Raw genomic sequence first — 25978 nt, forward strand, 5'->3', positions numbered from 1 at the left:
AAGTTCTAACACCAGTATCGAGCATCGTTTGTAAGCAGTTTATACTGTGTAATTTTAGGTATGCAACTACTAAATCTTTGGTCTTTACTGATTAATGTCTTTGAAATGCCAGAGGAAAGTGGAAGTTCGTGATGGATACTTAAAAAAAATTAACTGCGTTTAAATAATGAAACTTTATATAATATGTCTGTTTATAAAAGAGAAATTGTATGTAGAAAACTGATTCATACCTAGGGAAGTTGTATTATAAGGAAGGGAAAGGTGTAGGAAACCCCCTCCGCTACGGAACGGGCTTGGCGTGTGGGATAAGGTGGATCTGACGGTCAATCTGGGCGGCAAGAGAGAGAGAACATTATGCAGTCAGTGGCTAGACGTTGTACTGTTAACAACGCGGGTGTCAAGTGAGGCATTTGGAAACCAATTTATGTTGAAATTGCCTCCGATGTGGTTTTGGCTGTCGTATGGTGCTCTTGTTATCATGGAATGGCTTTGAAATGAAAGAAATACTTCGCCAAGAAGAATTTAAAAAGAGAATTCAACTCCAAGAGCATGGGACCACTTAGCCGCCATATGCTTGCCACCACTATTGCGCCACTGATCCACCAACTGCAGGAACTCAGATATGTATCACAGTATGGACCAGTATGCTTGTGTTAATAATAATTTCAATGATAAAAATTCGTGTTTGAACTCTGACACTGTCATGTTCATGAAACCAAGCAGGGTCCTACCGTAAACGCGCTAAAGACCGAATATCCTGTTTATGAAGAACCACTAACTTGTTTCTATTTGAAAGTGCCTAAGTTTCAGTGTTAAAGCGTATAAATGTTGCTAGTTAAATTACTTATTTCACAGGCAAAGAGAGAGACAAATAATTTGGAACTTACAAAAAAACGTTATTTTGCTTTGAATTGTTTCTACTTCGAATGTGCCAAAGTTTTAGTGCTAAAGGACATAAGTGTTGTTAGTGAAAATCAGTGAAAATCATTTGCTTCACAAGTGATGAAAGAGGCACACAATTTTGAAACTCCTTGAAACTTAACTTTACCTTGAACTTACTTCTGAAGTTAATTAAGAATATTGTTAGTGTAAACTGCTATAAAGCATTGGAAGATAAATAATATCAAGGGGGTTTGGAAATCAGCATTAGTGTGATGCAAATTGTTTATGAAATGTGTGCATAGTTTGCTTACAAAGGAAGTGACTGTTTATGGGTCCCCACATTAATCTTTTCTAGTATTAGAAAGTTAATCTAAATAGTAGTTAAGCTAATGAATTATGAAACATTCCCACAGTAGAGTGAATATAAAAAGTGTATGTACAGTGTCATTTAATTGTATTTGTGATATTTGGGTGCCAGTTGAATCAGGGCTCTGTTCATGCTCAAAATTAGTCTTGTGATGCCTTTGATAACATTTGATACTGAATGGTTGAGATGAAGATTATCATTAATAGATGTATAGGGCCATTTGTCGTTCTGTGATTGCCAGTTAGGCGAATGATAACTACTGCTATCTACTGTTCAGTTCGTCTGGTAGTTGTATGTGTTCATTGCACTTTACCAAGAAAGAAGTAACGAAAGTTTCATTTCGTAAAATTATAGTTAAATTCTGTGAAAATATTCTAAATTATTATGCCTAATTAGGCTGGTGACCGTATATTCATTCTTTTACGTCAATATAATTACTTTAAGTTCCAAAAATAAAATGTTTCAGATTTTCTACTAATTGCAATTTGTACGAAATCATTGATCGATACCCTCTATTCACTAGGTCAACACAGTCAAACTATGCAAAATTCCTCCCGGCAATGAAGTGTACTTACGGTTATACGCGACTTGCATTTGCGTTATAAAGTCCTACAAGTTTGTGACGGGAATTTCCGAACACCCTGTACAAGGGAAATGTATCTTGTGTAGTTAAATAACAAAACAAAGACAAAACAAAAAAAATACGGAAGTTCAGCCTAAACAGTGACACCGTAAGCAACAATCGTTAAAAGGGCAAAGGAAGAAAAGTACAAGAAGTAGGGATCTACGTTTTTCCTTATAGTTCACGATGCTGGAAGCTATTCTATGTAGACAAGGTAGCTTGCTAACACAGTTCCCCGTTGGGCGCTGTCGACGTTCCAAATCAGTAACGCATCGTTTAAAGCCTGTAACGAGGTGGCAGAGTCAATCGTTTTGCCAACAGCCCGTCATTGGGAGGAGCGTGGGGGGAGGGTGGAAGGGGGGGAGGGGGATAGAGGAAGGAGTGGTGGGGGGGAGGGGAGGGGAAAGGATGACGATGGGCAAACAACAGCCGAAAGTGGGCCACCAGCGGGCAACCACGCCCTGCTGCTGCCTGCTGAAAGCGGGGATTCGCTGACCGAAACAATAGGCACAGCCCGGCACGCGATGTGCCCTGCAACTGCTGTGTTCTGCCTCATCCGGGGAAGGATCTATTAACTCACCGACGATATAGTAACACCTCAAAAAAGAATTACATATCCTTTTTAAAATTCCGTATCTCATTCGCTAAAAATGAAACCTTTAAGAGAACACTTTGTCGTCCGTCTGTCTTTCCGGCTGTTAATACCCCTTTTTCCCAGGAAGTTCTAGAGGTACCGAGTTGATATTTAAGTCCGATACTAAGGCTTACGGCCCATTGGCGGTGTAAACACTTTACGCTCCAAATTCAATGCAATCCAAAAGAAGCGGCCATTTTTTTGACACTTGCAAGGTCGCTCATCAAAACAGTAGACCTAGAATCGTGAAATTTGGCAAGAAGCCAGGTATCGCAGAACAAGTAAAGGAAAAAAAAATTCATAAATCGTTAATTTATAATTATATCACATTACTTTTTTCCATTACAAACTTACATTGCATTCGTAATACGTTAAAAACCTCAAGAGCAACTGTAAGGATTTTGATCTGGTTTTCAGTAACAAGTAGAATGATTCACGGGAAGTTTTCTGTGCATAATATTCGAATATTTCGTGCTGATTTGCTGACTTACGATGGAGAGAAGTCCGTTGCCGTTGTGAAAACGATGTCTCTGCCATCTAGGAGTGATAGGTGTAACGCTGCCCGACTACCGTCGCACACCGGCGCTAGCATTGCAGGTTCTTTAAATTCTGCTCGTTCCAAATACACAAACATTACCTGACAGTCTACGCCTACGGCACGTGCAGCATCTGTAATGTTTCAAATCAAAGTAATACTGGTAATTAACGCAGGATTGCACGTACATTGTTTGGGATAAAGTTCCATAGAACAACATTTGCTTAACACCATTAGCGCTATAGCCGGCTATACTGTTATCCTCTGGAGACTTCCGTCAGATATTTCCAGTAATCACTACAGGGCAGGTAGCGTAATATGTTAATGTAACTAAAAAAAATTAAAAATTTCAATATCGATTGCGAAATTGGACGAAAAATTTAAACTTATATATATATATTAAAGGGTGGTCCATTGATAGTGACCTGGCCAAATACCTCACGAAATAAGCATCAAACGAAAAAACTGCAAAGAACGAAATTCGTCTAGCTTGAAGGGGGAAACCAGATGGCACTATGGTTGGCCCGCTAGGTGCCGCTGCCATAGGTCAAACGAATATCAACTGCGTTTTCTTAAATGGGAAGCCCCATTGTTTATTACATATTCGCGTAGTACGTAAAGAAATATGAATGTTTTAGTTGGACCACTTTTTTCCCTTTGTGATAGATGGCGCTGTAATAGTCACAAACGTATAAGTACGTGGTATAACGTAACATTCCGCCAGTGCGGACGGTATTTGTTTTGTGATACATTACCCGTGTTAAAATGGACCGTTTACCAATTGCGGAAAAGGTCGATATCGTGTTGATGTATGGCTATTGTGATCAAAATGCCCAACGGGCGTGTGCTACGTATACTGTTCGGTATTCTCGACATCATCCAAGTGACCGGACCGTTCGCCGGATAGTTACGTTATTTAAGGAAACAGGAAGCGTTCAGCCAGATGTGAAACGTCAACCACGACCTGCAACAAATGATGATGCCCAAGTACGTGTTTTAGCTGCTGTCACGGCTAATCCGCACATAAGTAGCAGACAAATTGGCGAGAATCGGGAATCTCAACAACGTCGGTGTTGAGAATGCTACATCAACATCGATTGCACCCGAACCATATTTCTATGCATCAGGAATTGCATGGCAACGACTTTGAACGTCGTGTACAGTTCTGCCACTGGGCACAAGAGAAATTGTGGGTCGATGACAGATTCTTTGCACGCGTTCTATTTAGCGACGAAGCAGTAAAGTAAACCGGCAAAATATGCACTATTGGGCAATGGAAAATCCACGATGGCTGCGACAAGTGGAACATCAGCGACTTGGTGGTTTAATGTATGGTGAGGCATTATGGGAGGAAGGATAATTGGCCCCCATTTTATCGATGGTAATCTAAATGGTGCAATGTATGCTGATTCCCTACGTAATGTTCTACCGATGTTACTACAAGATGTTTCACTGCATGACAGAATGGCGATGTACTTTCAACATGATGGATGTCCGGCACATAGTTCGCGTGTGGTTGAAGAGGTATTGAATAGCATATTTCATGACAGGTGGATTGGTCGTCGAAGCACCATACCACGGCCCGCACGTTCACCGGATCTGACGTCCCCGGATTTCTTTCTGTGGGGAAAGGTGAAGAATATTTGCTATCGTGATCCACCGACAACACCTGACAACATGCGTCAGCGCATTGTCAATGCATGCGCAAACATTACAGAAGGCGAACTGCTCGCTGTTGAGAGGAATGGCGTTACATGTATTGCCAAATTTATTGAGGTTGACGGACATCATTTTGAGCATTTATTGCATTAATGTGGTATTTACAGGTAATAATGCTGTAACAGCATGCGTTCTCAGAAATGATAAGTTCACAAAGGTACATGTATCACATTGGAACAACAGAAATAGAATGTTCAAACGTACCTAAGATCTGTATTTTATTTAAAAAACCTACCTGTTACCAACTTTTCGTCTAAAATTGTGAGCCACATCTTTGTGACTATTACAGCGCCATCTATCACTAAGCTAAGAAAGTGATCCAACTAAAACATTCACATTTCTTTACGTATTACACGAATATGTAATAAAAAATGGGGGTTCCCATTTTAAAAAACGCAATTGATATCCGTTTGACCTGTCAGCGCCATCTAGCGGGCCAAACATAGCGCCCTCTGGTTTCCCCCTTCAAGCAGGACAAATTTCGTTCTATGTAGTTTTCCATTATTTCGTGAGGTATTTGGCCCGGTCACGATCAATGGACCAATATTGATTGTCAGAAGCATTCCTATTTATATTTTACTAAAATATGGTTTAGACTGCCAATAAATATTATTTTGACTAACCCTGATAGTCAGAGATCTGGATTCTGGTCCTGTAGAACTGAGTGCAGAGTTTTAACCACCGTTCCATCTATCACCGTAGAAAAAGCAATGAAGTCATGGCAAGATGTTTATTTGCTTCTAGAGCACCTCAAGACAGCGACTGTATTGATAGCACATTAAATATACAGGTAAGTACAAGCGGCCTGGAGTGCTTTTGGTACACTGAAATTTTCTAGTTTACATTAAAGCACTCACATGGTTCCTTCTCCCTCCCTTCACCTGGCTTCATGTTGCATCCGTTTCATTTTCACCGAAGCCATTATTACGTCTTCTAGTGTAGTCTTGCATTGCACTCGTGGCCTAGGGTAGCGTCTTTGACTAATAACCAAAAGACACTCGGTCCCAGCTTCGAACCCAGCCCCTGCTTAGATTATGAATAAAAGTCATCAGCAATGGACGAAGACTTCTTGCATAAGAAGTCACCCTGAATCTGCCATCGGCCTTGTGAAAGCGGGCGGAGGATGGAGAGACATTCATGATACTGTCTTACCCTTGGCTTGCGAAACTTTGTCTAAAAGGTAGAGGAATTACCAATGATCAACATAATAAGGATCCCGAAGGCAGTGAAAACCACTGCATTGAAGACACTTATATGTAACTGTTAGATGATGATCATTTTGTATATGGAAAGGTAAAGACGCCTGATTGGCAGTTCTGACATTGCAGTTCATAATACAAACAAGACTGAAAAAAAAGACACGTTCATAAAATGTGTCGGTCTGGAAAAAGCGTTCGACAGTGTAAAATGGCGTAAGACGTTCGAAATTCTGAAAAGAATATGGTTAAGCTGTAGGGAAACAGGGGTAATATACAACACGTACAAGAACCACGAGGGAACAATAAGACTGGAAGTGCTCGGATTGAAAAGGGTGTAAAACAGGGATTAGTTTTCGCTCCCTACTGTTCAATCTATATATCGAAGAAGCAATGATGGAAATAAAAATAAGGTTTAAGAGTGGGATTAACATTCAAGGCGAAAGAATATCAGTGATAAGTTTTGCTGATAACATACCTATCCTCGGAAAAACTGAAGAAGAGTTACGGGATTTGTTAAATGGCTCTGAGCACTATGGGACTTAACATCTGAGGTAATCAGTCCCCTAGAACTTAGAACTACTTAAATCTAACTAACCTAAGGACATCACACACATCCATGCCCGAGGCAGGATTCGAACCTGTGACCGTAGTGGTCGCGCGGTTCCAGACTGAAGCGCCTAGAACCGCTCGGCCACACCGGCCGGTATTTGTTAAATGTAATGAACAGTCTAATGAGCACATAATACGGACTGAGAGAAAATCAAAGAAGAAAGTAATGAGAAGTAGCGGAAATGAGGACAGCGAGAAACTTATCATCAGGATTGGTGGTGACGAATTAGATGAAATTAAGGAATTCTTCTACCTAGGCAGCAAAATAACCCATGACGGAAGGAGGAATGAAGTTTTTCTATGTTCAGGTTTTTTTGTTTGTTAGTAATTTCCAACAAGCATCTCGCCATTGTTTGCTCAGTAATCGTCAGAATTTAATTATTTTCACGCTGAAAGTTGTTGTCAACTGCCATAGTCGTTTATTGACAGCAGAATCGATTTTCCATCACATAGTGATCATATTCAGTGCTTTAGTGTACAAATTAAACTAATAGGCATTGGTGTCAAGTTATTATCAGTAACGAAAGCTATGAAACGATCACAAGGAGTTATTGTGATCGTTTCATAGCTTTGCTTACTGATAATAACTTGACACCAGTGCCTATGAGTTCAATTTGTACACTAAAGCACTGAATATGATCACTATGTGATGGAAAATCGATTCTGCTGTCAGTAAACCATCAATATTACGACCAACGATGACCTTCCTTCTAATTTCACGTATATGGTCGTTGTGCACACAGCACTCTATGGAGTCGCCAATCAATACATGGAAACGTTGAAATGAGAAGTCCTATCCCTCCCGCTGTATTCTCCAGACGTTGCTCTCTCTGACTACCACATTTTTCGATCAGTGGCATGCAGTCTGGCTGAGCAGCACTTCCAATCATATGAAAAAGTACAAAATTTTATCGATTAATGGATCCCCAATTCATCCACCACGGGATTCGTATACTATCCGAAAGATGGAAGAATGTAGTGGCCAGCGATGACCAATACTATGAATAATTTTTTTTGTACGTTTTGTACAATAAAGCCCCGAACTCGAGAAAAAACGGCGGAAGCAAAGTTGTAGACCTAGTACTTCATAGGCTGCTCAAAAGTATCTGAACTAAATGAATTTTTCTTTCCATATATTCAAAAGTAGTTATCGAAAAAATTACATAAATTGCGTAAATTGCACTATTTCAAAGTATTTTGCACCATGCTCCAAAGTACCTAAACACTCTGAATTTTTTGCGCCATGTTGAAAGGTGCTTATTCTATACGTTACATGAAGCAGTAACTGTGTACGTCCGAACTGCGATATCCTTACAGTAGATATTATAATACAGATCACAGCCAAAAACTAATAATTTTCCACATCTAGGTTGTTGTATTATGATTGTCACAAGGCAGAAAAGCAAGAATCAGGAACACCAAAGTCGTGAATGAGCGTTTTGCTTGTCCCGATTTGCTTGTCTCGCTGACATCCAGTGCACAGTACTTGACTCTGTTAGCTCGGCGTAATATGATGCGCATGCCGCACTGCAGAACACAAATGAGCACTACTACTGATTTAACTTACAGTGTAAAATACACTTTTCGATTAGCGTTTCCTAATTAAACGGTAGTATTCTCCCGCCAAATGCTCGTCTCAATCCATACTCGTAATTTTATGCATATTTGTGACGTCGAACTTACTACTGAAAAGAATAGGCAGGAGTAGACAATAAAATTCCCACTGAACAGTATTTTCAGTCCTGTGTTAATGCATTACTTTCTGATGCATCTGAATTAAATATAGACACTATTAAAGGTATGTTTTCGGAAAGAATCTCTTGAACTTACCTTGCTGACATGAAGATATGAAATCAAATTGATATGAAATCATACTCAGAACGGTTTTTGAAAAAAAGATGACCTATAGAAACATGGATCTGACTATACTAAATTTAAAAAAGAAATTCAAACATCTAGATCTGGAATTGATGTTAATAAATTATAATCTACAATTCAGTCGCTGAGTTCTGAGACCTCTAATTTGTTCCTTATAGTTCGAGAGAAGAGCAGCCCAGAGAGAATTAACTGAGATCTTTCTTGGTGAGGCACAATTTTGTACTCCAGTTGCTATCTATATCCGTCATGCAAGAAAGATGGGGAAAGCTATTTATTGCATGAAAACGGATGCGTTCTCTGATGAATTTCAATCGTTGCCACAAGCATAGAATACAATTCATGGTGAACGATAGTACTGCATAAAGACTGGATTGGTCATTGATCAAAATGCCATGCTTCAAAAACACAATGACTTTACTTCTCGTAGCATGACGCGGTTCGGGCTTGATCCGAAACCAGTCTTATTCACTATTATGTACTTTTTACATACTTTATATACTTTTGGAAGCAGTGCTTTTTCATTAGTGATCAATTCATCCTTTATACAGCACAAATGTTCATTTTCAGCATGGTAGGCTCTCTCGCATACGACTTCATATCACAATTGTGCCATAATTTGAGATATTTGTATTTCTATTACATGGGAACGAGTATGTGACATATTCGCCATAAATAGTTAAAAACCGACGCTTCCTTATGCAATGTAACTACCGAATTAGAAATATGGCAGCTGTCCAAACATTTTCAATGGCGTTTCTTAAAAAAAAGTTATCTTCCTTTTCTTCGAAGGATTCACTTTTGTGGTCATGATGAAGCATTTCCATAATACTGGCGTGCTGATTGAATCTGTCGATAACAAATCTAACAGCAAGCATATGATTTGCTTCAATGTTTTACTTTAATCCGATTTGGTGGGTATCCCAGACACGCAAGCAGTACTCAAGAATGTTTCGCACTAGTGTTTTATACGCGGTTGCCTCTGAAGATGAGATACATTGCATGGTAAACAGACAAAGAGGTAAATGAGTGAACGGTGAGCTGGTGAACGGTGAATGGATGCACTATGAGGAGGTGAATGGACGAAAGGTGAACAGTGGACGGGTGAAAACTGAACAGTGAATGGGAAGGAAGGAAGCAGTTATGGTACCTGTTAATTACTATCCTTTCCTGATACCCATTAACTGTTACCCATTACTCATAGCCTGTTACTTGTTACCCATTACCCATTAATCTGTCCATCCATTCACTGTTCACTGTTCACCTGCTGACTCGTTCACTGTCCATTCCGAACTGCAAAACATCTTTCTCCAAAATGTTTTCAGTCATAACACATGGGCCTTGAATGAGATCTGTATTTATAAATACAGTTGAAAAACTAATGCGTTAACACAGGACTGATATGTATATAAAGTAATTATTTTCCATTCTAAATTTTTCTATGACGATTGTAAATGTGACAAAGTGGGTGGGACGGCATATATCTACAAGGCCATACCCGCTGGCTGAGCCTTCTGCTTGTTCAGAAAAGTTTTGACATCCCGTCCATTTGACTCTCTTAGCTCAGCGTAAGACAATACGCATGTAGCACTGCAAAACAAACACAGAGACTACTGATCTAACTTACTGCTTAAAGTGCACCACTTTACAAGAATTTCGAAAGTAAACAATGTTATTTCCACTTCAAAGGTCGTCTCCTCCTATTCAGTCCATACTCCTAATTTTATGCACATTTCGGATGTTAAAATTACTATGGAAAAGAACAGGCTGGAGTTGACTGCAAAATTCTCTCTCTCTCTCTCTCTCTCTCTCTCTCTCATATATATATATATGAGAGCGTCCAGATACTTTTCAGCAATCTGTCAGCATCTTAATGTCCTTTACGTTCTTTTTATTAAATAAAGTACAGAAAATAAAACTTCGGAGCGTTTGTATGCTTTTGAGCAACCTGTAAAGTATTTTTAAGTGCTACAACTTACACTCATTATGGAATTTTTCAATTCCCACCGTCTACCATATTTCATTTTTAAATTTATCACCATCCGCCATGTTTAATTTTTATTTTTAAGCCATCCGCCACCTTGATTATGTCATGTGTCCAAGGTCATTGATGATGTCTGATGATGTCGAACATGCACTTTTATGATGTAGTTGCGCTTGACGTGCAGACAACCTGCACTACACTTGCCCTTTTCAAGGTAACTGATGTGCAATGTACGTCTGCATATTCGCAGCATTCCTATTTGCGTACAGCCTAGAGACAGTTCGGAGATGATTGATTTATCCAGATGACAACGTAAGCTGTCATTACGCAGCATCTCTGAAGAAATGGTTTTTCTGACAATAACATTCATGAAATGGACAGGTCACCCTGAGTCCTGACCTAAAACCAACAGTACACCTTTGGGATGAGTCAGAAAGGCGACTTGGCTCCAGACTCCAGAGCCCAAAAATGCTACCTTCTCTGGTTTCGCCTCTTGAGGAAGAATGGCCTGCCATTCTTTCCCCCCCCCCCCCTCCACCCCTCTGCCCCCCCCCCCCACCGAAATTCAGACACCTCTATGAAACTGTCCCCTGCAGAATTCAAGCTACCATAAAGGTAAAGAGTGGACAAACCTCATGTTGGTGTCTTCTAGCAGGTGTCTGAATATTTTTGATCACACAGTGTATGTCATCATATCTGTTAAGTAATGCCACAGCCTCTTTACTAAATAAAGGTAGTATCCTGCCTCGATCACAACAAATTTCTTTAGATCACTTTTCTCAACGAGAAACAAGCAATAATCGAGAGACAGATATTTTGTCTGACAGTGATCGAAGATAAAATTTAATCAAGTATTACTTTAGTATGCTACTGTTTCTAATATTTTAAATATAGGAAGAGATTGTCGTGTTTGTCCTACTGTAATGATACTGTTAAATTCAAATTTAAATATCTAAAAAAATTTATTTACTTAAATGGTACTGAATGCAAACCTGCTCAGTTAAATTATCGATCTTATACTAAAGGTTAGTGTTAAGGAAACCTCTATAACTGTGCCAAGATGTAAAAAGTGTTATTTCTGTGAGAAATGTTCACTGAAAGAAGAGGGTATTTTGTGGTAACATTTACTGGAAATGAATATAAGTTACAAATTTATTAAAGGTAACATTTAAGTGTATAAGAACATGTAATTCAATTTAACAAATTGAAATCATAAAGTTAGGGAATCCACTATGGGTTTTCGGCTTCCAGTCTTCTGGATGACCATCATGGGAGGAATGCAACTGAAGAAAAGAAAGGAAAATCAGAGACAGTTGCAGTCAAGCCTTCGCAGTGCACGTATCGTGGCGTGCCATGTCTGGCGATGTGAACCTTAAACAGCGAAGATTCGGCGTGAAAGTGCTTAATATTAGGTGTGTGAGTCGCGTATAGTTCCTGAAGTCGTCTCTAGTTTATTCTGCGTCGGAAATCAAGAATATCCGACTGGTTTTATGTAATGGAATACGGAGCTGATGATACAGCAAGTTAACATGTGCAACTGCATGTGCATGGTAGTTATAAATTAAACCCATCACTGCAGACGTGAATAGCCTATCCAAATTTTCATTCAGCAAGCAGCACCTTCAACAGCGATACGACGCCAACCAACAACCCAAGACATTTTTCTACTAACCGAATTTAGCAGTATATCAAGATGTTACAGTCAACCCCATGGTTTACCAATGTTTTAATATAGTTTTGTTAAAAGCATTTGTTAGAATCATTGTCCCAAAGTCGTATACTGATCCAAAGTTCCCTGTTCATTTTGTTAAATGTAACATTTGTATCATTATGTACGGTCAAAGCTGTCAGTTAATTAATTGTGGTGTTATGACAATATTTAAGTATTGTATGAAAGTAGCTTCCAAGAATAATTATTTACTTTCATTTTGAAGAAACAAAAAGCGTGGCCGCATTGATACGTCATTGTAAAGTTCAATTTTATGAGATTTCTTACCTTTAAATTAGCTTTATCAGAATATTCACCTTATTTAATTATTCAAAGTACAGCCATTAGACTACGTAGGTATATTTCAATCGGCCTCCATCTTGTTTCAAAGTAAAATTGTTGCCACAAAGGTCATTAATGTAAATTTACTTCTCTTACATGCAAAAACATAGACTAATAGAAGGTATTTAAATTGCTTCACAGATCTGGCGAACAAAACAATCTTCGTAGACATAGTTTTTGTTTTTCAATGGATCTATCATAATGTTATTCTATATAGCTGCAAGCTGTTTGCTACAGGGATGCGGATAAGACCAAATCTAGGTAGGCCATATGAAATGTTGTGTGTACAACAACTTGTGTGGTGTACTAGTCCTGAAAATCGAACCCCGTTATTCAGAACTTGGTTACATCATAAATCATAAACAGGTACCTCGATAAGAATAGTATTCTGTTTGGTAACACGTGTCAAAATTTATTTTAGAGATTGTTGTTAATGTTTATAAAACAGTGTACGTCCGAATTGCGATATCCTTACAGTAGATATTATAATACAGATCACAGCCAAAAACTAATAATTTTCCACATCTAGGTTGTTGCAGTCCCGTAGAAGTTAGAACTACTTAAACCTAACTAACCTAAGGACATCACACACACCCATGCCCGAGGCAGGATTTGAACCTACGACCGTAGCGGTCGCGCGGTTCCAGACTGTAGCGCATAGAACCGCTCGGACACCCCGGCCAGCGTTTCCATACCACGTTACGTTAGAAAACCTTCCGATTACACGCAATTTGGACATTTAAAATACAAAGGCTAATCGGTCACATGTGGAATCGGTGGGTTCGGTTACACTAATTTAACTGTATAGCTTGACCCAGAAGAAAATTCGACAACTGGTGACAGGCATCTGAGAAATGATAAATTTTCGACACGTATCGTTTTATGGATATACCGGTTGATCAAAAAGTCAGTATAAATTTGAAAACTGAATAAATCACGGAATAATGTAGATAGAGAGGTACAAATTGACACACATGCTTGGAATGACATGGGGTTTTATTAGAACAGAAAAAGAATACAAACTTTCAAAAAATGTCCGATAGATGGCGCTTCATCTGATCAGAATAGCGATAGTTAGCATAACAAAGTAAGACAAAGCAAAGATGGTGTTTTTTTACAGGAAATGCTCAATATTTCCACCATCATTCCTCAACAATAGCTGTAGTTGAGGAATAATGTTGTGAACAGCACTGTAAAGCATGTCCGGAGTTATGGTGAGGCATTGGCGTCGGATGTTGTCTTTCAGCATCCCTAGAGATGTCGGTCGATTACGATACACTTGCGACTTCAGGTAACGCCAAAGCCAATAATCGCACGGACTGAGGTCTGGGGACCTGGGAGGCCAAGCATGACGAAAGTGGCGGCTGAGCAAACGATCATCACCAAACGACGCGTGCAAGAGATCTTTCACGCGTCTACCAATATGGGGTGTTTGTTTGGTTCCAATAAAACCCCATGTCATTTCAAGCATGTGTGTCAATTTTTACCTTTCTATCTACATTAGTCCGTGGTTTATTAAGTTTTCAAATTTATATTGACTTTTTGATCACCCGGTACATTACCTTAAGTTTCAAGATGTTGTGCGGTAATTTGACGCGCTTTAAAATTTAAATAGTTGCTCAAAACAAGGTGTTGTTGCAAAAGAACTTTAAGCAAATGGCAAATGATCAAGTTTTCCTGTATTAAAAACGGAAGAATCATGGCCACGCGGTTTCAGCTACTTCTGAAATAAGGAGTTAAAAAATAAAATTTATATAATGATGACTATACGACACATGTCTATCGACGAAAATTTGGTAGCAGTCATTTCAGTCAGTAGGTAATGAGTTAAGAATATGTTTCAAATATCTCAACGTTACTTGAACTTCAAGTTGCAGAACTTAAAAGGGATGATTTTCACAATATTATCTGCACAAACGAGGAAATTGCACAAAACAACACTGTCCAGTCACATTAATGTGAACAATACAAAAGCCTGAATAACCACCTCTTGCAACGCCGAACGCTGCGATACATGCTCAAAGAGTGTCGGTGAGGTTCTGGAAGGTAGCGACAGGAACCTGGAGCCACGCCGACTCCAGTGGCGTGGCCATCTGTACTGTGTTTCTCGACTGAGGATCCATGGCGAGAACAGCCGGATCGAGGTGATCCAACAGATTCCAAATTGAGCTTAAACATAGTGAGTTTAAAGTACGATAAACTCATCCTGGTGCTTTTCGAACCACACACGTAAGCTGTGAGCTGTGTAACACGTTGCAGTGCCCAATTGGGTTGATAATTTCGAGCCGAACAAAACAAACTGCTTGTTGGGGCTGACATGGTCAGGGGCTGGATAGAAGCATACTTGTGTGGATCCATAGTGCCTCGCAGAATGACGAGATCGCCCAGACCATAAAATTCCCTCTTCCAGCCAGGACCATACCGACGAATGTTGCAGGCTGTTTGCTTTCAGACGTTTCAGACCGACTGAACCGAAAACGTGCCGCTACTCAGTGGACGTCCAGATGCGGCAGTGGCCTGCAAAGTTCGGCGTTCGTCGCCAATGAACAGCAGTCAATCATGGGTGTATGAAGCAGGCGTCTGCTGAGGAGGCCCAAATGCAGAAATGAGCGCTAAATGGTCGTTGAGCAGGTACTGTTGGTAGCCCCTTGATTCATCTGGGCGGCGAGTTGCCCAACAGCTGGACGCCTTTTCGCCAATACACACTTCAGTAGCCGTCGTTCATCCATGGCATCTACGACTGTTTGTGAATAGCCCGTTTTGGAGAGTGCCACTTTGCCATGCACGCTATGCTTTAACCACGGCGGCGCTTGAACAGCGTACAAACTTAGTCGTTTCGGAAATAATTCCACTCTTGGCCGGAAAGCCAATGATCGTGCCCTTTGGACGTCAGAGAAATTTCTCCGTTTGGTCATTACGGCGACTGCACTGTGCTTCACGTCCCTCGACACGCTTTATACACGCCAAAGAAACTGATGGGCATGTATATTCAAATACAGAGATGTGTAAGGAGGTAGAATACAGCACTGCGGTCGGCAACGCTTATACAGGTCGTAAATGTTAAATTGACAAACCTGAACAACTCGAAAAATAAGTTTCATACGAAAAAATGTGTAGAATCCAAAGTTGATTATTTTCGAAGGGGACATTTGCTGGTGCTAAAATTAGCCCGCCACCCCAGTCCCGTGGGGACGGGGCGGGAACCAACTTTAAAATTTCAAAGGTGAACCCCCATTTTTATTGCAGAATCAGATACTACATAAAAAAACTACGTACGTTTTGTCTCAAACATTTGTTTTGATTCTTGGTAGTTGGCGCTGTAATTCAAGAACCTTTGGTTAGCAAGTGGGTTAGTCTTTTTCTCAGCTAGACTTTTACTTTCTTTACTCTGTTACTTAATGATTTCACTCGTTAATAATTAAGATGTCTGGTTAGTTAGTTAGCTAGTCAGATGATTTGTTTGATAATTAAAATTTGTATGGCCTCATGACCACGAAACAAACAAAAATTACCCGAATCTGCGGAAAAAATTAATATTTCGGTCAACATTTGTAAAACTCTAATTCCTGTCTCTCTAACCCCACCCTATGGGAAGAGAGGGGGAGTTTTAGTTTTAGCGAATCAAAATTTACGAAGTAAATAAGTATTTTTTATTTATCCGTAACCATTTTCCACTCAAAAATGAGAACATGGATTTCCTTGAATTACAGCGCCAACTGCCAAGAATGAAAACAAACGTTTAAGACAAAATGTATGTATTTTTAATGTGGAATCTGATTCTTCAATAAAAATGGGGGTTCTCATTTGAAATTTTTAAGTTGCATCCCGCCCCAGCCCCAGGGGGCTGGGGTGGCGGGCTAATTTTACCAGATGTCCCCCTCGAAAATAACCAACTTTGGATTCTACTAATTTTTTCGTGTGAAGCTTATTTTTCCAGTTATTCTGGTTTGTCAACTTAAAATTTACACCCTGTACAAGACAAGTGTCTAGCGCAGTTGTTAGATCGGTTACTGCTCCTACAATGGCAAGTTATCAACATTTAAGTGAGTTTGAAACTAGTGTTATAGTCGGCCCGCGAGCGATGGGACACAGCATATCCGAGGTAGCGATGAACTGGGTATTTTCCCGTACGATAATTTCACGAGTGTACTTTGAATATCAGAAATCCGGTAAAACATCAAATCTTCGACATCGTTGTGGACGGAGAAAGATCCTGCAAGAACGGGACTAACGATGACTGAAGAGAATCGTTCAGTGTGACAAAAGTGCAACCTTCCGCAAATTACTGCAGATTTCAATGCTGAGCCATCAACAAGTGTCAGCGTGTGACCTATTCAACGAAACAACATCGATATGGGCTTTCGGAGCCTAAGGCCCACTCGTGTACCTTCGCTGACTGCACGACACAAAGTTTTACGCCTCGCCTGGACTGTTGATGAAAAAAATGGTTCAAATGGTTCTGAGCACTATGGGACTTAACTGCTGAGGTCATCAGTCCCCTAGAACTTAGAACTACTTAAACCTAACTAACCTAAGGACATCACACACATCCATGCCCGAGGCAGGATTCGAACCTGCGACCGTAGCGGTCGCGTGGTTCCAGACTGTAGCGCCTAGAACCGCTCGGCCACTCCGGCCGGCACTGTTGATGACAGGAAACATGTTGCATGATCGGACGAGTCTCTTTTCAAATTTTATCGAGTGGATAGACGCTTCGGGTATCAAGACAACCTCATGAATCCATGGAACCTGCATGTCAGCAGGGGACTGTTTAAGTTGGTGGAGGCTCTGTAATGGTGTGGGCTGTGTGCAGTTGGAGTGATACGGGACCCCTGATACGTCTAGATACGACTCTGGCAGGTAAAGCATCCTGTCTGGTCACCTGCATCCATTCATATACATTGTGCATTCCGACGGACTTGGCCAATTCCAGGAGGTCAATGCGACACCCCACACATGCCGAATTGCTACAGAGTGGCTCGAGGAACACTCTTCTGAGTTAAAAAAAACTTCCGCTGGCCACCAAACTCCCCAGAGATACACATTATTGAATATATCTGGGATGCCTTGCAACGTGTTATCCAGAAGAGACCTCCACCTCCTTGTACTCCTATGGATTTGTGGACAGCCCGGCAGGATTCATGGTGTTACTTGCCTCCAGCACTAATTCAGACATCAGTCGAGTCCATGCCACGTCATGCTGCGCCACTTCTGAGTGTTCGCGGGGCCCTACACGATATTGGGCAGGTGTACCAGTTTCTTTGGCTCTTCAGTGTATATACCCTCCATTGTTAATTGTGCCACCTGCTATATCTGTGAGTAGCTGGAAAACGTCGAATATAGGTAATGGTCACATTAGTGTCAATGGACCCTGTAATATCATTCTGACACGTAGGAAGGGAACGGGAAATACTATACATTTTCTGAATTACCGCTATGATAGCGACGTGTTAATGTGGACCTTTCTGGCCTGTATTAGTGATGAAAAGTTGTCGGGGTTTCAGCCCAGATGAGTTATTCAGAAGGTTCTTCGAAAAGCTGTGTATCAACATCGTCACCAGAGGGAAATCTGTAATAGCGACATGAGTGGTAATTTGACCAGTATTTAGGTTAAAAAAAACACTGTCTCTAATTTTATGGCACGCATCGTAGACCTGGAATGGAACTCATTATTTAAGGTAGATGAGACAGCTGAGTTTATACTACGTGGCTGCAGCTGACCTTGTTGTTACAGGAGATGGAAGCTGTTCATTATCTTCTACACCGGAGGCGCTCAGGCGGAGCACCGTCGAGTCTACTCCTTAACAACAAGGTTCCAGTTTCCTGCAACTTCCGGATCGTCTTACAGTAATTTCCTCTAGGGAGCTGTTGTTGGCCCCCTAAGCAAGCAAATTAAATGACCATCAAGAATCACAGGTTTCAAAGCGCCAATCTAACAACACTTCTCGCTCTTTCATTCATGTTTGCTTGTCAAATCGAAACGTTTGTCATATCATTATGTACTTATTAACTAATGTTGCTGTTATTAATTAAATGACTACAACATTTCCGGGTTCATGAGAAGTTCTGATAACTGAGCTATAATAAGGGATAGTCTCTTGTTAGGTACATTTCTCGTACCTGTTACTATCATCACAACTTGAAAAGTGAAACGTTATTTTGCACTTCTCTTTTGTACAAAATGAACCTTTCTCTCAAAATCAGAGATCAAATTGCACCCTATACTGCTACTATTGTGCATCATTGTTTACGTATCGGTATTTTCGTTATTGATTTTTAAAATAACTGAGGCACGAAACGTCTCATGCTCTTGAGCCTTTTTCTTAAGTCTTGCATAATATAAGCAAGCCATTTTCCTTATTCTTTATAATATTGGTATAATTTCTGTCCATCAAGTCCAATTAATTGCTGCTTTTGTGTAAGGCAAACCATTCTGTTGTGTTATACATCACATTATCACGGTACGCCGTCTCCCAGCTTTTCCGCTCACCAATGACGACTCTGTACCTGAGTCCAAGAAATAATAATAGCCGGTAACGGAGGCGTTTTGACCAAGTGGGGGGTTTGATACTAATGAAAATTCATGTTCTAATGATCAGTGTTTCCTTATTATACTCCTGGTGTGCTGACTGTGATGTATGAAGACTCTGAACAATGCTTTCAGAGGACTGAATTTCAGTAATTTTCTTTCACAATAACTATATTTTCAAGGGATACATTACACTTTGCAATTGAAAATATTCACGCTTCACTTCCTACTTGAATTGCTTTGAACAGTTAATTCAAGATAATTTGTAGACGTTACATGCTCAAGTGGCTTATGGTTCATGTTATCCACAAATCAAACAGGGCTTCTTTTATGTGAGTTACGACGTATTAGTTTAGACGCTAATCATTCATCAACTTCCTATTAGACTTTCTAAAACTCAAAGTTTTTTCGCTAAATGATGGTATCGTCAACAAAAATCGTAGGAAGCTTCTAACCTTATCTAATAAGGCAATCTGATCATCAACAGCTACAGAGTTTTCCACTGAAGCTTTACTGTTAGGGAATTCTTTTTTCAATCGCTTTTGTCTCCTGCAAACATGTGAGACTATGCGGAACTTATGTCGATGGACTCCATACAGTGAAGTCAAACTAACTGTAGAATGCGAATGGTTTTTACTTTGATTCAATGAGAGAATACAGGTGATTTATTGAAAATAATCTTTTGAGTTAATGATACAAGATTTTCTCTGATTGACTTTGCCTTTGATTAGACTTCTGTTAATTCAGTTCATTTCCTCTATAAATTCCAAAACTATGAACCAGAAGTTGATTAAATAGGTCTGGCTTAGTTTCTGTGGCTGAAGAATGTTGAACCTGTAACTAAATTAAAGTGCAGTAACAGTGGAACCAGGAACCGGCTATTCAGTAAGAAACGTGGAAGTCAAAAGAATAAAGAAGAAACAGAAGTAACTTTGTATACGGTTATTCAGTAGTACCTCCAAGGTTTAAGAATACAGCTAAGCGAAAACTACAAGACATTTAGAAAAATGACACATGTCTGGACAGAGCATCTGTCAAGTTTTTAACTCAGATTAGAAGTTCCCAATATGGGCAACATTTGTGGCGCAGCAAATGTAAATACTTTGTAATTCACTAAAACCGTCCCCTGGGTAGGTGTACTGACAGCAGCCCGCTTTGTAGATTTGTTATAATGCAATGCGACAGTCACAGATAATTTATCTAAGATTCTGACGCACCTGACACGCCAAGTATTACCGAAACTTGAAGAGATGCTCATTCCACTGATATGTTTCATTTTTATGTACATCTTTTGGTTGTTCACGAAGTCGATTCTGAAACATGAGGTACCTATGAACAACTATGTATATCGTCAACCAAGCATGGTACAGATATCCCTTAATGTCAAGCCAGAATGGCTGTGGCAGTAAGAACCATCTTACGTATCATAGTTTAGGAAGTATGACGTCATAAACAATGAGGTGTGAAAAACTGCCGCATCATGTATGTAGTTTTAATACATTAATTCTTTACTACAAAGACTTCTCTTTAAGTTGAGTCGTCTTAGAGACATCCCTGGCATCTGGCAGAGCTTTTAACAGCTTTAAACTGCGACGCTCAAACGGCTGTATGCCAAAATAATAGCCGCCTATAGAGCTACGAAGAGGCGTTGTCATAGAGACGTTTAGAAAATCGCGTTGCAGACACGCGGAGCATCTGCCCCCACCGTACAGATACTGTGCCTACACATTTGTATATTATGCATATTCTTTGTACGACGATTCATAATTACAAAGGTTTGTCACGACAACATGGAAATGAAATTTTTTCGGTATTGCACTACAAATGCAGTTCACTTTTTGTGATTCTTCAATTTCTCCCGGCGTGTTTCATGTCGAAATGGTTCACGGGTGAACTGCCGGACGTCGGTGTCCAGCGGGCACAATATTCCGGCTCAGTAGTGGAAACGTGGTCGTTTGTCGAAATATTGTGTCCTTTGAACACCGACAGCCGGCTGTTCACCCGTGAACTATTTCGATAGATCACTTTTTGTTTTCGTTTCTGATAGATAACTGGCAAAATGAATACCCAAGCAATGTCGGGTTTGTCAGATAATAAAGATACAAATTCGGATAGTGTAACATCGAAAATAATTGTTTTAGAGTAAAGGCATTGTCATCGGTAATTCTGTCCTACTCTATTTATGTTGGTATATTTGGCTGTTATTTAAATTATCTGCTCTCCACACGACAGTGCAGGAATTCGGCACACTCGAACAACCCCTTCATCCTAAATCTGAGAAACTATGATCACATCCATAAGTGGAAATACAATAGGGTGTCAAATTCATTTTTATTACTAAACGGAATATTTTAAAAAGTTTAGAGAGAAAACTAAGACAACAAAGGGAAGAAACGATATACAAATTGCACTGGCAGAATTTAATGAACATAGAAGTTTGCTCTTTTTTTTCTCAGTATGGCCTGCAGAACACATTGAAAATACTGTACAAATTTTATTCAGAATATCTGAAAGAAGTACTATGAATATTTAGGAAGAACTCACACGAAAAATTTCTCGAACGATTTGCTCAACGAACAAACTGATTTGAGATACAAACCGTACTTAAGAAATGTAATCGAAATTTGTGACGAGGAGGAAGGATAAACATAGGAAACCACAGAAAATACATACACAAAAATTTTAACCATATAATGTCTACGCAACAGACATATCATCCCTGACTCCTAAAACATAAAAAATCTGAACGCATATAGTATATAAGGATCCCAACCGTCAAACAATTTTGATCACAAAAACAAATCATATTATAACAGCTCACAGTTGGGTCTGAATGCCATATGATAAACTCCACCTAGACGTAAGCAGAAATGTAATCTGTAAAAATACGTTCTTGATCATTAGTAAGATGTAAATAAGACTCACAACACCCACACGTGCACTTGAAAATGGCAGTGTAAGTCGAAAAAGACAAGCTTGTTGTGGAGAAGTACCTAGATACAAGCAATTAAATGTTACCTGTTATTATACGTTATCTGTCTTGAGCTGACTTCAGTCTAATTAAAAACCATTACACCAGACGCGTTTCGCTTTTATTTGCAAAGCATCTTCTGTGCTTATTCTGTAAATTGGATACACACGTTTGTTCAATTTTTGATTGTTTTAGGTTAAAAACAGCGGTTTCTTTATAAAGTTGGTCTGCAAGCTACTTACTGTTTCTTTACATAATCTGCTCTTTCCCATCTTGCTAGCAGTGGTTGGTGTCGACAGGCTTCACTTCACATCTTCCCTTGGCAGTTTTTGGCATTCTGCGTTACTTCCTCCGCTGCACTATTTGCAATCGACTTTCTTAACTGTTCTTCAATCATCATTGCTACAGTGTTTATGCCTATTCGTTTGTTTTCGTTCACGTTGTAAGTGTTGCCAACCTGTGAAATGATTTTGTGTGTGTGTGTTTGTGTGTGTGTGTGTGTACGGGAGAGAGATAGAAAGAGAAAGAGAGAGTGAGTTTGTGAAATTGTCTTGTATGTAGGTAGAGAGGTGAGGGGGAGTAGATTTTTTTGTTTTGCAAGGGGGGGGGGGGGAGCGAGGAAAGAGAGGGATGGCCTGGACAGTGATTATAGAACAGAATCTCGGAGGAAGTCGTAGTGATAAATGGAGCCGGTGGTTATATGTGTACTTTTAATGTTGTATTAAGTAGTCAAGCAGTTTAGAGTGTGTGGTTTTCCAAGATAATCTGATCATTTATGAGTTATTTCTTTTCTGTTATGATTTTTGAATAAGGTAGTTTTCTTGTAAGGTGAGGATGCGCTTTTTGTTGGTGTTTAACCCTATGATCTCCATGTCTGTGTCTCTGGTTGCAATTTTATGTTGGACTTGGTGTAAGTGTTCGGCAAAAGTTAAATGATTTGTCCTATACTTCCATACTCTTACACGTTCATCTGGTCTCAAATGCCCGAATGGTCTGACCTATGTATCATCCATGACATGTATTGCATTTCATTTGGTATATTCCTGATTTCTGATACAGATCAGATTTTCCTATTGTTTTTGGGAAGTATTTCTCAATTGAGTTGTTTGTTTGGTGTGATACTTTTATGCCTTGTTTTTTGAAAATATTGTATATTCTGTGTGTGTATTTGTGGTTGTATGTCATTGTGTACCATCTCTTCCTTTCTGTTTCTTTCACACTTTGTGTTGTTTCTATTCTTGTATTCTGTGTATATGTTTCTATGTGATTTTGTCCTTGTGTTGGTGATAGTTGGGTGTTTGTTCTTATCTGTTTCTTGATTTTCTTGCTCATCTTTGTTACTAAATTCTCTTTGTATCCATTGTTTGTGGCTATTTCTATTATAGTATTCATTTCATTTTTGTAATTGTCTGTATCTAATGGTACGGTGTTTAGTCTGTGGAGTATATATCTAAGTGCTATCTGCTTTTGGGAATTGGGGTGTTGTGATGTGTCATGTATAATTGTGTCTGTTGTCGGTTTTCGGTATTTAGCAAATGTATATTGTATTTAGCAAATGTATATTGGTTGTTTTGAATATTTGATGTGATGTCCTAGAAATTTAACTGTCTATTTTGCTCTTTTTCTATTGTAAAATGTATCTTGTCATGAACAAAATTTATGTCTGTGTGTAACTGGTCAATTTTATTGTTTGGTTCACCTGTCAGGCACAATATCTAACCCAGTATAGGATGTTGTACCTATTGGGCACTAGGTATGTAACATGGCACGCAAACAAACGTATTATAACTAAATATTACATTGCAGCTACCGAAACTGATTTCTTTAATAGAGAAGTTTAACTCTATATCACGCACTCAGATGATCCTAAATGACTTTTTATACTTATTATGCTGCCTTATCATCGTACCTTTCACTTTAATGTATTCTGTAAAGAGCTGTATTTTCGTTTGAACACTCATACGATATTTCCTCACATTGCCGTGTTTCACAGTACCATCCCTTCCACGATCCAGTAGCAAAGTTTGATCTGCACAACGTACATTCTACTGTTTCTCCGCTGTCAATGATAAAAGGAAACTCACTTTCGAAATTTCTGTTAAAATTACACTTTCGTTTTAGCACGATGAAAGAGCGAAAATGAATCAATACTGCCGACAGCGCAAAATATAAACAGTAAACAAATAAAGATTGTAGAGCAAGTGGTAAAAGTGTCACTTCCTAGCGCATATACTTCTGCAGTGCGCAGCAAATTGCAAATCTAACATCCGGTAGCGTAATATATTTTAGTCAAGCGGAATTACAAAACAGTGGGACATTCGAGCATCCCCAAAATAATTTTCGGGACAGTGGGACATTTTGGAAACAAACGGGGCTATTCCTGAAAAAACGGGATGAGTAGACAGAAGACGCTCTTCACTGGGAACACTTATCTGCTTATTGAAAACTGAAGGTACACATACAATGCAAGTAACGGTTAACCCCTGCAACTCAGCAAAGCTGACTGGCACTATCAGATGAACGCACACAGCCTCCCAGTCGGCAACAGCAGGGAAGCCAATTTGCACACTGAACACAAACAAAACTCACATTACATTTAAAGTGTGCGATCGATTTCCAGCTTGTCGACCATTTACATGACAAACCACCGATTTTACACGTCTACAGATAATACCACTGGCCCCGGAGACTTCGTCGGTTCCCAGCCTCACCGACTGGGACTGGTACTCTTTATGACGAACCTAAGCACATTGGTACCAAACTTTGCACGATACCCAGTACTAACAATAACCTTGCCTTTACGTGATATGTGGCATCGAGCAAGAAAACACGCTACTGCTCTTACTACCCCTCCAGACTGCCACAGAGGTTTTTTTTTTCCCTTGACGCTTGCCTTGGAACTTTTTCCCCCCTCTCCTCTTAAAACCGCTAGTCTTCAATCGCTTTTTATCCACTTCCTCTCACCTCGATAGGTCTATGTCAGTGGCTAATCCTACCCAGACGCACGGGCAACATCACATTCCAAAATCCTGTGAACTCCTTTATAAAAATTAAGAAACGCAGAGGTTAAAGTTATGATATATTCACGATGCCGTTGCGAACGTTGGAGGACTCCACCCTTTAAAAAATGAAAAATTAAATAAAAATTTATCTGCTACCTGTAATTACCTAGTCCCTCAACATGTATATTCTCGATATCCACAATGCCCTGGCGAGCTCTACACGGAAGCCTTTTGCCGCCTCTAGAATACTGGTCTCTAGAGTTGATCCCCTGGCCTCATCGCTACTGTGTGCGAAGGTTACCTATATTCCGCCCGCAGCCTCTCGCTGTCCTACGGGGCCCGCGCGCTAGCATCCGGCGTGCGAAAATACACCAGAGACACGGTCTGCGCAACAAACTGTGAATTTACAACACTTGTGGACTACGTGAACAAAAGAGCAGAACACTTGCATCCCTTTTCATCTGGTGTCTTCCCTGCAGGCCAGAATCGTACTAGAGTGGTTTGAAGAGCGTGATAGTAATCCCAGCTTGCTGTCTTTGCCACCAAATAAGACTGACCCGAACCTGATTGAATACATCTGGGACCTTATCTGGAGCCAGCTCCGTGCCCACAAACAGCCGGCCCATAATTTACGGAAATTTCGTGACTTGTGCATAGACATCTGGCGTCAGATATGAGAAGAAACCTAACAAGACCTTTCGATTCCATGGTACGCAAAATCAATGTTGTATTGCGTTCCAAAACTGGCCCAACACGCTGTTAAGCGTATGGTTACTTCAGTGTATAATTACACAATCAAAAAAACAGATTCATATACGAGGCGTGTGAGGAAAGTACTGAGACTGACAAAACAGCGAACAATCTTGCAACGCAGATTTGTGGCTCTTGTGTAGACCGTTGACTTCATCCCTTTCAGATGCTCAGTCCGATTTCAGATCCGTACAGCCTTCATGTGGTTTTTGAGAGCGGCATCAGTGAAGTTGTGTTTTTGTTGAGTTTT

This window comes from Schistocerca nitens, chromosome 1, assembly GCF_023898315.1.
Source record: "Schistocerca nitens isolate TAMUIC-IGC-003100 chromosome 1, iqSchNite1.1, whole genome shotgun sequence".
In the NCBI taxonomy this organism is placed as follows: domain Eukaryota; kingdom Metazoa; phylum Arthropoda; class Insecta; order Orthoptera; family Acrididae; genus Schistocerca; species Schistocerca nitens.